The following is a 12,460-nucleotide window of genomic DNA, read 5'->3' on the forward strand; positions in this document are numbered from 1 at the left end:
AAAGCTCTTTGATAAATTTTCTTGATTGAAAAAAAATGTCCTCTCTACACAACTCAACAGCTCAGTTTAAGGTTGTTATTAACCACTTTTTCATTTTTGGTGATCGTGTTGGATGGCGTGCATTACCACGTCTTTGGTGCGAGTCTCTTTGCTAGAGCAACACAGGGAGGGGCACTAGCAATGGGATCAGTTAGATGAGGGTGTGAATTCTTCCTTAGGTCCACAAGAACAGAAACAAACTCTTCAGGATGCAAAAATCTTAACTTGCAAAATGGAAGTAATAACATCGATCACAGAGTGATTTTTTTTGACAATTATTCTACATCAGAAGTTATATGACTTTACACACACACACACACACACACACACACACACACACACACACACACATCAATCAGTTCATTGCCCAGTGCAATGATTGAGCTCCTTAAGAACTGGACTCACCCAATTTACCAATTGTATTTCTCAAAGCATCTAAGACAATGTTTTATACATAGATAGCTCTGAACGTTTGTTGAATGAATAAAGGCATGACTTAATCAGTGGGGAAAAGATGCCCTTCTAAAAGATCTGTCTATCCACCTGCAGTAAAAAGAAATATTAAAGGCAACCATTTCAGTGTCCCGTCTGAGCTCTGATGCCCACCCTTGCTGTTTTCAGAAAGTGGAATAGAGCTGGCGAATGTTCTCGATTTGGTAACATGTAGAGGACGCTCAAGCAGTACATTGGGTGCGGATTTGTTGCTGTGAGGTCATCATGTGTTTCGACAAATGCTGTCTTGCTTGACCTGACAGAATGACCGACGGGAGAAAGCTCTAGACTGGAGCTTAAAAGATCTGCATTCAAGCTTTTACTCCACCTTTAAAATCATGAACTCGGGCAATGACTTATCACTACTTCACACTTCAAATGGAGATTTTAATGCTTGTGTCACTGTATATCTCTAAAGATTAAGTTCAGTGATGTTTTTAGATAACTGACTTATGGGATGCTGACTCTAGTGCTCCATCTCAAGACTCAGTTTCCCCAGGTTTTATGAGAGGGAATTGGTAGCTGAAAACTCTGTGCTTAAGGGCTAAATGAAACTCATATTGTAAAAAAAAAACAAATACCCGCAAATCATTTAAGAATTATTATCATTTTCCTTCTTAAGTTGGTAATAAATGGGGAAGAGATACAAATAAATGCTGTCCAGTAAATAGATGGTTGACGGCTGGAATGAACGTTGTTTGCCTTAAAAAAAGAAAAGGTGACCAATTGGTAAAATCTAAACAGGTTGAACTAATACCTACTCCAATATTGTTTTAAACTTTAAGATAAATTTTAAAGCATCTGGATATGGTCTCCTCCCTGGACTTAACTGACACCCAAAATAAAGATAATTCTTAAAGAGTTATTTCCCCCATCAACTGGCCTTTCCTTAAAGCCCATTTTTTTCCCATCATCTCTATGATTAACCTTTCATTTCACGCTTCCTCTGAAAGAGTTTTGAGGGATCAGTAGAACATTGGTTCAGAAATTTGAGATAACTATGACTGTGAGCTGGATGACCTTGGCCAGTTAATTTAATCACCTTCATCTTTAGTTTTCTCATCGGCAGAGTGGGGCTGATCACTTCACGTCTGTGGCTTTCTTTCTCCAAATCCATAATCTCAGTCTAAACATGAGAAAACATCAGACAAATCAAAATTGAGAGACTCGTTACAAAATATTCTTTAAAAATGTACAAGTCATAAAAAACAAGGGAATTTTGAGACACTGTAACAGATGGGAGGAGATTAAGGAAATAGTACTACTAAATATAATACAGTATCTTGGATGGGATCCTGGAACAAGAAAAGGATATTAGTGGCAAAATTGGTAAAATCTGGATAAAATTTATAATTGAACTAATAGTGATGTATCGATGTTAATGTCTGTTTTTAAAAAAGTATATCATAGTTACATACGTGTGAGGTTACCACTAAGGGAAGCTGGGTGAAGAGCATATGGAAATTCTATACACCATCTTTGCAACTCTATTGTAAGTCCAAAACTATTCAAAAATAAAATTTTTAAATAAAAATAATGGGACAGATGACCATATCCAACTCATAAGGTCGAAGCGAAGATCCAAGGAGATAACATATACAAAATGTGCAGCACATCGTACGTATCAAAAAACTTCTCTTCCTCCCTACAAAAGTACGTGAGCTAAGATTCTACTGTCGCTTTTACCACCTTCAGTCAGAGCAGAGATAATTTCTCTTCAATCTAAAAAAAAAAAAAAAAAAGCACAAATAATTGCTGAAGTCTGTAATTTAGACAAATGGACTGCATTAAGGCAGGGCAAGGAGCAGAAGGAGTATTATTTCATCTGTCTAAATCTTTTGAGAAAACCAAGGGGAAAAAAAAGAAGAAAGCCACTTGACATTACTTTCTGTCTCTGGTGCCAGCTGCTGAGTTTGGCAAGCACAGAGCTGGAAGCCTGATCGTGGAGGGAGACAACCTCAGCTCTGTCCTGCCAACCACACATTGCCACACACGCAAAATACATTTTTTCTTCCCCCAAGTAGAACTTTCCCTGAGTAGAACAAGGAAGGATCTCAGAGGTCAGTTTGGAAGCAAACTGTTTGGAAATTTCTGGAGTGAGAGTATCTGGCCTCCTTTGCTTCCTACCTCAGCTCCACCTACACCAAAAACAAGGATATCACCTATCCCAACACAAGAAGACATTAGGCACATTTGCAGTGAAAAGATTAGAGCCTTTATAACAACCTTAATTATCTTCATGGATCCTTAACTAAGAGACCACTTGAAAGACAGATATCCATCAGACTAAAAAAGCTGCCATAAATAGCAAGTTCTGGGCATCACAGGAGAATTCAGGTTGTTTAGGATTTGGACATGGTCTTGAATCTCTGTCCTTTCTGTTGATTTTTCTACTTGGTTGTAGTTTTACAGTTTGAAAATAGAGGCTTCTACCAGTTTCTATTATTCCTCGGCTCACAATCTGCGCTGGTCCCTGGATGCTCATAGCGGTGCTTCCCAAATTGTGGTCCCAGGCCTGTAGGGTGAGCATTGCCTGGCAGTGTGTCGGCAATGCAAACTCCTGGGTCTCTCTCCAGACTTTCCGAACCAGAAAATCTAAGGTGTGGGGTCCCACAACTGTGTTTTTACCAGCTCTCGAAGTCAATCTGATGCCCATTCAAGTTTGGGGATCGCTGACTTATGACATTAAACTCAAACTTCTCAATCTGACTTTGAAAACTCATAATGCTGGCCCAGATGACCTTCCAGGCTTATCTTATGACACATGAAACTGATGGGAGTGACTTTACATGAGTTACAAATGGGGCCTTATTTCTATCTTAGAACATATGTGATATATATTCATTCTAATTAATCACTAACTCTTCTACCTGCCCCACGTGGCATGCTCGCCAACATCTCTTACTTGAGGACACTTCTCCTAAATCATCCAGAGACTCAATCCAAAGTGGTCAGCTCTCACGCCTAACGTTAAACAGTGAGGGACTTTAAGCATCATTGGCAATGACACAGGGCATCACCTCTGGGCGTGGGTCCTCCATGGTCCGATGGATGCTTATCTCCTTCTGTAGTAATTAGCTTGCTGGTCCAGGATTGTCAGGCCAGAACTGTACTCAAGATTCAGCCTCTGCAGCCACATGATGACCATAAGGCTGGCAGAGGCAGCACTCTAGGGGCTCCTGGGCTCAGGTAAGCATTGCAGAAACCAGCTCTTCCCACAAGCCAAGGCTGCTGGTGATGAGATCATGTCCTCGGCCGACTATGAGTTGTCACTTGACGTCCCTTCTTAACGGCTGACTTTTGAAAGGAGCACCCAACCCATCAAACACATTACAATCACACCGAACCTATAAAAGGGAGGAATAGGATTTTGATTACTCTCTTATCAAGATACTTCTAAGCCCCAGTAACCATTGCTGCATGACGAAGATTATTAACAAGGTAGAGAAAATCAAGACTGGTGATGGCAAACCGAGGGGCTCCGGGTTGTTCCTGGGAAATTGTCCGAGACCCTCCTTCCTCATTTGTCCTCCCAGCCTTGATTCTGTTTAGCTTCTTCCTGCCCCCCGATCTGCATTTGGGCTCTTATTGTCAGGATGACTCCTAACTTCCAGGTTTGTAAACTGGTCTGCTTGTCCCCAATTCAATTCTTAAGAGAACTCAAAGGAAATTGGATCACGCTTAATCCTTCTGGCCCTTCAGGAGTCATTCTCAGTTCCAATTCAAGCTTCTTCATCTGACAAACCTTCGGACCATTGTCCTCGAAGTTGTCTTTACCAAGAGATACAGCTCACTGCTCCCCTCGCCGGAAAACGGGAGGATCTGAAAAGCCCCTTGCTAGATATCCACAATATGTGTACATTTTTATCAAAGTGGAAGTTAATGCCCCCCAAGTCAAAAGTTTTTTATTTGTTATCTATTATTTATGACTGTATATGAGATCTTAAAATTATTTTTTTAAAATCCCAATATTTATTAGCTCTCACAGTGTCTGCGGGTCTTACATTTGGGCTTAGGTTGGCTGGTCGGTTCCGCCTGGGTTATCTCATGAGGTTGCAGTTATCTGAAGGCTCAGCGGGGCCTAGAGGATCTGCTTCCAAGACGACTCACTCACACGGCTGTCAGGTTGATGCTGGCGGTCGGTCGGGAGCCTCAGTTCCTCTCCGTGTAGTCTTTTCCATGGGGCTAATTAATTATCATTATTAGGGTCACCAGGTAAAATACAGAGTACCTTGTTACATTAAGTTTCAGACAAATAGTAGACCTTTTATAGTACAAGTATGTCTAATATATTATCTGGGACATACTTAAACAGAGGGGGAAAAACCATTGTTTATCTATAACCCAAACTTAGCTACATGTCCTGTATTTTTATTTGATCATTCTAGTCATTATGTCATGAAGATGGCACACTCCAGAATGAACTATGGAAGAGACCAAGGACGGCTGATGCAGGGTCTTTTATAATCAGGCCTTGAAAATCATCTTTCCTGTTCTGTTCATGGTACAGCTCAGTCTTGATTCAATGGAAGGGGACATATAGGACTTGTACACCAGAAGTGGTTCACCGAGGAACACATTGAAGGCTGCCTACCACAACCTCCCACTGAGATTCATCTGGAACACTGAAACGAGGAGAGTCAGACACATGGATAGGAATCATTTTTATCTGAATGTTTTTCATAAATCAAAGAGTAACGAAAATATTGAGCAAGAGTAGAAAAAGAAAACGATCAATTCGATATGAAGAGTTAAGCCTTAAAAATTCACTAATTCATTCACAGTTCATTTCTGCTTGAAGGTCATGTGCTTATATATTAAATTTTCATATATGAAAAGTGAGAGAACTCATAGTTAATAAATGAAGAAAAAAGAATAGCACCCAGACACAGAGGAAAAGAGTATTTTTAAAAAAAGAAATAATGTCTAAATAATCAACTTACCAATTCGACATTTACTTTTCAACAGAAGAAAAAAGAAGACAGTTGCCTTAAATTAAGAGGAAAATGGGTACAACTGAGGCTTTGCCATCCGTTTACCTAATAGATCTCAGCTTTGTCAGCTTGTTTGGGTTTGCAGACTATAGGATTAAAATATTTTTCAGTATCTATAATAGGTTATCATTTGTGCAGTCATCTTTCTTATCAAATATCCTACAAAATCACTCTTTACTTATCCAAGAAAGAGGAAAGGAAAAAATGCACAGAAATTATCAGGGTTTTGACTTTATAGACTATTCTATCTAAATGTAAGTTCCTGGCAAAATGGCCTAGGAAAGGTCCACTGTCCCTGCTAATGTGGGCAGACGGCAGGGTTTACAGCAGGCACCGTGGCCAGAGGAAAGAGCTTGTACCCTGTTTTGATTCAGGGGCCCACACAGTGACAAGGAGCCTGGGGTCCCAGAGACACAAGTCTGAATATCATCAGGTGAGCAGTTCTGAAGGTTCATCCTCCACTTGGCCTTGGTCGTCCATAAACTCATTTCATAGCCCCCGAGGAAATGGCAGCCTCAGGCTTTCTAGATGAAAATAAATTAGACAATCAATGGATGAGATATTCACGAGGAAGAGAGAAAAATCGCATTTCCTTCACAAGTATGAACATCACGTGACTGTGCAGGACTCAGAATGCCTCCACTCCAGGGTCCAGACCGTTCTGCTCCTATGGACCCATGGAGTGAAATAAGACGTTCAAAATGGTAATCATATAAATAACTGTTGGGATCTAGGACGGGGACAAAGGGGGCGTCCGTATGCTGGGGCCCGGAAGTTGGATGGGCCCCTGGAAGGGTAACTGGGGATATGTTTGGATGATTACTCTTTGCATGGAGAATTGTATATCAGAGTTTTTGCTAATGAGTGAAGGTTGCAGCAAAGTGAATAAACCAGAAAAATGCAAAAACTAATCTCCTACCTGGTTCATAATATTAAGTTTCAACTTCAAGGTGTCAAAGCTTGAGGTGTGAATGACTTTCAGGATTATGCCTGTGGCCATCGGGAAGGGTGAAAACATGACAAGGGGTCTACACGAGAGTAGGTGCTGTGAGTGTGTGTGTGTGAGAGTGTGTGTGTGTGTGTGTGTGTTTAGTGTCTTACAAGAATTGCCAGGTCAACACAGAGGATAAAATCTAAACCCAAACAACGGTTCTCACTCTCACCCAGACATTAGAATCTCTGACGAGCCCTTAAAAACCCTGATGCTCAGGTCATGTCACATACTAATTAAATCAGAATATCTGAAGGTAGGACCCAGGAAGTGTTTTTAAAACTCTCCAGGTGATACCATTGCACAACAAACAAGAAAACTACTGACCTTCTAGAACATTCTCAACTTTAAAGAAGCATTGGAATTACCTAGATACTTGTTACAAAGGCCATTTCTAATTCAGAAGTCCTGGAGTGGGATTCAGAACTATTTCTTTCAACTATAATAAAGTTGGCCCTGGCCCCTATTTTGAGAAACACTTTTCAACATAAACAATTTTCAGTTGAAAAAGTCAATAATACAGAGATAGAGGCAAGGAAAGGTATTGAGGGTGGCACGTGGTAAGGGAGGAAAGGGTTCAGGTTGAGGGCTTCCCGTAAGGTGTCTGTGGGTACCTACAGAATTCACAGTGACTGAGACGAATCTGGTTAATGAACCTCTCTGCCTCTCTGTCTCTGTCTCCCTCTCTGTCTCTTTCTCTGTCTCTCTCTGAGTTATCTATCCATCTGTCAAGCTGTTTTTGTATATAAGTATCCTATCTCTTTTCTCAACTCAGAATCAGTGGATGCTACCTAAGCTCTTAGTTGGGTCTGCAGGAAAGGTTGTTACATACCAGGCTCTCCCTGGCTTCTCCTGAAACTTGGCATTTCTTAAACTGTATCCACACGAGGAGGAGGAGTTGGCATGAAGAAAGTTCTGGCCAGGTAAAGCTTTTAGGGGAATTCCAGTGAGGAGATTAATTCTTCACACTGAAATGCAGCCAGGCCAGACAGGTTAACACCTCATCTTTTGCAAGAAGTAACTTGGGACAGTGAGCGATGAATCTTAAGATTGGGTCCTATTTGCCACTTATCGCCAACAGTGCTGCCTGGTATCAGTCAGCTTCGTCCTGACTCATGGGACAAGCCCTGCGGCTGAACCACCCTGCCCGCCTCCCACAGACCTGGAGACACACTTGAAGGCTTTCTGTCCAACATCTGACTAAGCCGGCCCATCTTCCCGTATCAGATCTGAACTGGGCTCAGGGTGAAACTGCTTGCGTGAAGAAAACGTCCGCACGGAAAAACCAGTAGGCTATTGCCTTCCTTCAAAAGAATGGCTCTGGAATTTTCACCACTGCCACAGCCAAAAAATTGTTTAATCATCGAACCTTAGGACTAAAAGGGATCTTTACTTCCATCCCTTGCAGATAGAGAAGGGACCACCGAAGTTCGGGCCACTAATTATTTTGCCTCTAGATCATATGTTGGCTTTCTAAAAGGGCTAAGGCTAGAACTGTGGACTCCTGGCACCTGGGACACCAGTGATAAATTTGCACAGGGGGTCATTGGCTCAAGTTCAAGTGGAAACTCTAGAACAGTCTAGATTAAAGCTGCCTCCTCTAGCAGCCACTTGTATATATCACTATTAAACTTGACATGTAGGAAGACCAAACTGAGATGTCTTGTAAAAGTGAGATACAGATTTAAAAGGCAAGATGAGGAAAAAAGAGCGTGAATGGTTTCATTAGTACTTTCTGTTGGTTTATGCATCAAAATGATAACATTTTAGACATATCGAGTTAAAGAAAATACATTAGTAAAATTGATTCTTCTGTTTAGTATTTTTACTTTTCAATGTGGCTAATAGAACATTAAAAATTATATGTGGCTTATATTGTATTTCTATCACACAGCATTGTTTTAGATATACGAAATTGAGAATGATATGCAAGCTAAGAAATTGTTATCTCTTCTCAAAAAATAAAATAAAATAAAATGGCGCCTCTACTACATTAGCCAAAGTTATTTTCTAATCTCTCCTGGAATGACATAACAGCTCCTCACCGCACCCTCCTTGGAACGCTCGGATCTTTTCTGGCCGCTTCGACCAGAGGACTCGTCTAAAAATGCAAGCCTAATTATATCATCTTCCTGCCTGAATTTCTACAGACTCTCCCCCAGCCCAGGGCCAGGCCCAGAAGACGACATTAATGCCTCCCGAGTGTAGGACTCTATATCCAGGTATCCAGAAGGTTCATTTCATTCTTCAGGATGTCGATGTATCAAGTAAGCCCTTATAAATCCTCAAGTGTTGCCTAGACTTTAGTTAGCGCCACAAAAATCAAAGACAGAAGACATCACAGCACCATGTTAAGTCTTAGCTAAGGCAGGAAGCTTGGCAGAGCCCAAGAGAGCTCAATTTTGTTGACTTGCATCTCCTTGACTGCTATATATTTTTTTCAAACACCTCACAATTTGAAAATTTTAACAGCATTTTCAAATATTCCACCAGCCCCCACAAATTCAGTCCGTTAGCAGATGCTGTAAACTCTTATCTCCTAGATATGTGCCGAATCATCTGATTTGGTCTGTCTCTCCTACTGTCCCCTTAGGGCAAAGCAAGTGTCCTCTCTTCTCTGCAAACTCAGATTGCTCCCCATCTGGTCTACCTGCCTGGACCCAAGCTCCTTCCCATCTATTCCATCCGTGGTCGCCAGAGCAATGTTATTGAAATGCAAGTAATATGGCATCGACGTCTCACTCACAAGGCTGCAGTGAATTTCCATCACACCTACAATAAAATTCTAACTCCCTACCTGAGCTCACAGACTCTCTGGCTCCACCTACATCGCCCCGATGTCCCCTTGTCCCCTTCCCCATTATGCTGCATACACTCCATCCTCTTTTCCGTTCAGTAAATATTTCATCTAATTCCTGCTTCGGGGCCTTTGGATGAGCTGTTTCCTCAGCCTGGCATGCTCCCCCTCCAACCCATGCCTAGTCGCCCTTTTGTCACACGGTTTTAGCTCAAATTTCACTTTTCCAGAGAGCTCTTATGTGAACAAATAACCTGAAGTCACTACTTAGTCACTCTCTGTCACATCCCCAATTATAATTATCTGCCTAATGATGATCACGATTTTGCTTTAAGTTAATAGTTAAGTTTATTTCCTTTCTTCTCTCATTAAATTTTTGAGTTCAGGCATGTTGTCTGTTCTGCTCCCCACTTTATCCTTATTACCTAGAAAAATGCCCAACCCATAGAGCCCAAAGAATAAATATTTGTTGGGAACAATAAATATATTATTTTTAATGTATTATAAAATTATAAGCTTTTCACATTTTATCTCAATACTGCATACCGAAAGACTGAAATTTATTTATTTATTTTATATTAGGGAACCAAGATTTATTAGATATTGAGAGTATTAAGTTCTTTAATGGTGTTTAAAATCTCATGGTCAAGAAATCAATTCACTCTAAAACTCAGGTTCCTTGAAGAAAAGTAGAAAATGATGACCCTTTCCCTTTGCGTTGCTCTCTAGTACATACGTATAATTTCCTTTTTAAGGAACTCTTTGAGAGCGTGAATGCACCGTGCCCTAGTGGGTCTTTTATCGTGATGAACGTAAGCAGACTTCTAATCTCGCCACCGGAGCTTGCAAAGCCCGCACAAGCTATGAGACATGATTTCATCGAAAGGCTTTGGCAGCTCCTGTAAGCTGGGAAATGGGTGTTTGGTGTTGCTTTGACCCAACGATGATTACATAATCCATGGGTCACTTTCATGTAGTGAGAATCCTATTTTCAGGTCAGACTCAATATGGGAACTGCCTTCTTCCTGCCAAATGTCAAGTGGAATGTGAAACGGCCTCCATCTCCACACTGAGCAGGTTATATCAGAGCTTGTGGAGAAGAGAAAGGCAGAGATGGCTGCGGTGAGCATTCCCCAGGATGCTTTGAAATGTGATCCGTCTCGACTGTTACGCTAGGTGTTATAGCTCCCGTTGTCACTATCGGCACTCAATTAACAAAGAATTCCCCACGACGCAGACTAAAAATCACAATTTATAGAACCAGCGCTGCTCCTGCTCTGCTTCGAAAGTGATTGGTACTGTATATAAAAGGAGAGGAAATCAGAATGCATCCAAAACACAGGAGGGACCCACTCAATGTTTGATGATTGAATGAAAAAAAAAAAAAGAATTAATAAATTGCAGCAACACAGGGTCTGAATTTGCCCCAGATAGAGAGAGTTATTTTGATGACATTTTGCTAAGGGGCTGGGGCTTATTATCTATGCCCAACTTCTGGTTATTTATACTGTGTTTAAATTAAGTGTATAGCTAAAGGACATTGTTTCTACGGCAGAGAATGTGCCCTGTCATTTTAGACAGGTCATTTTGTTTGTTAGGATCCCATTTAGCTGTGGTAGAAATACATACACAAAACAGGTGAACCCAACTGTCCGTCAAGTCAGATTCAGAGTTTCAGATACCTAAGTGGGAGGGTTAAGCAAAATGAATCAAACAAAGAACAAAAGAAAAAAAGAAAAAAAGAAAAAAAAATGAATTTATGCTATAGCAAGGCTTATTTCTCTTTGAGTTTCCCAGAGGCTCGTTGCCCTTGATCCAGGGTTGGTAAAGAAATAAACGCAGCTTGGAATGTAACTCAGGGTTTACAAGGACATGGATCTTCGGCTTCTATGACCACATACGGTGGGCTCTGAGCATCCCACGGGTCCTAGACGAAAGTTGGTGTCCACTCAAGGGAACTGGAATGCATAGAAAAGAGTAGGGCGACCTCAGCGCTTGTCCCAGCACACAGGTGAGTCATTTGGGTCCCCTGGCTTCTGGCTCTTGTGCACAATGCAGAATGTATGCTCCTGAGTGCACCCCAAGGGGGCCCCCGCCAGAAACACTCCCAGCTTTTGCATCTCCACCTTCTGTCTCTCAGATACGACCTAAATAGACGAATGATGCCTTATTTTAGAAATGCCCTCCCGCACCCCAGCATGCAGCCTCCCAGGTGACTGTGGCCGGACCCGTGGGCTGCAGGCCACCCCAAGCAGATGGGACCAGCCGAGAGTCAGGGTGGCTTCCCTGTCCTGCCAGATCCTGCGCCTGGAGCTCCGCGATCACAGATGTCCCTTGCAGACAGCGATCACGGCACATGCCTCTCCTCTTGGGAGGAGGGGGCTGGGTTCGTGCTGGGGACAGGCTGTGAAGTGATGAAGCGGCTGAGCCTGTACTCCGTGTGCTCCAGACGCCGGGTGTGTGGGTGCCACTTCGTGCCACGTGGAGGACAGTTTGGGGTACCACCCCACCCTCTGCCATCTCCCTCATGCGGGTCAGGTCTTGTCTCCGACCTGGCCGGAAACTGCTGCATGCAACAGCGGGGACCTCTTCCTGTTTCCCCTTTGCCTCCTTGCTTGGGGCAAGTCAACCGCATGGCACAGAGTCACTTCCCTCCGCTTGGCTCCATATACGGGGAGTCCTGGAGACCAGATCTAGCTCCTCTGATGGTGTGTGAACTTGTGGAGGCTGCTGCTGCAGCACATCTTTGATTTATTTTTATAATTTTTTATTTTTTAATGCCTACAGCACCTGGTCTTCCTAGGTGGTCTCCCATCCAAGTACTAACCAGGACCGACCCTGCTTAGCTTCCGAGATCAGACGGGATCCTGCACGTTCAGGGTGGCGTGGCTGTAGACTCGCCTATGATTTTTATGTAACATGTGATCATCTGATCAGAAGCAGATCTCATTCAGTTTATCTAGGGTCCGTTCTTATGGGGACATATCACCAGAAGAGCGAACCATGCTCCACCAGCGTCTTGATGACTATCAGCTGCTTTTGCCTGGGAGAAATTCAAGGCCCAGCTGGAACCAGCTCTCTACCTCCCAGCACCTGGCTCCCAAACCCAAAACTGGGGTGAGGCAAGCGACGCAGCCGGGGCACACA

The 12,460-nt window shown here is 42.5% G+C and overlaps 1 pseudogene; it reads right to left on the reverse strand.

Annotated features, from left to right (window-relative positions):
* Window positions 1-12,091: 12,091 nt before the first annotated feature.
* Window positions 12,092-12,210, reverse strand: LOC111745755 (annotated as a pseudogene).
* Between the last annotated feature and the right edge of the window lie 250 nt (window positions 12,211-12,460).

This window comes from Pteropus vampyrus, unplaced genomic scaffold (assembly GCF_000151845.1).
Source record: "Pteropus vampyrus isolate Shadow unplaced genomic scaffold, Pvam_2.0 Scaffold164, whole genome shotgun sequence".
Classification (NCBI taxonomy): domain Eukaryota; kingdom Metazoa; phylum Chordata; class Mammalia; order Chiroptera; family Pteropodidae; genus Pteropus; species Pteropus vampyrus.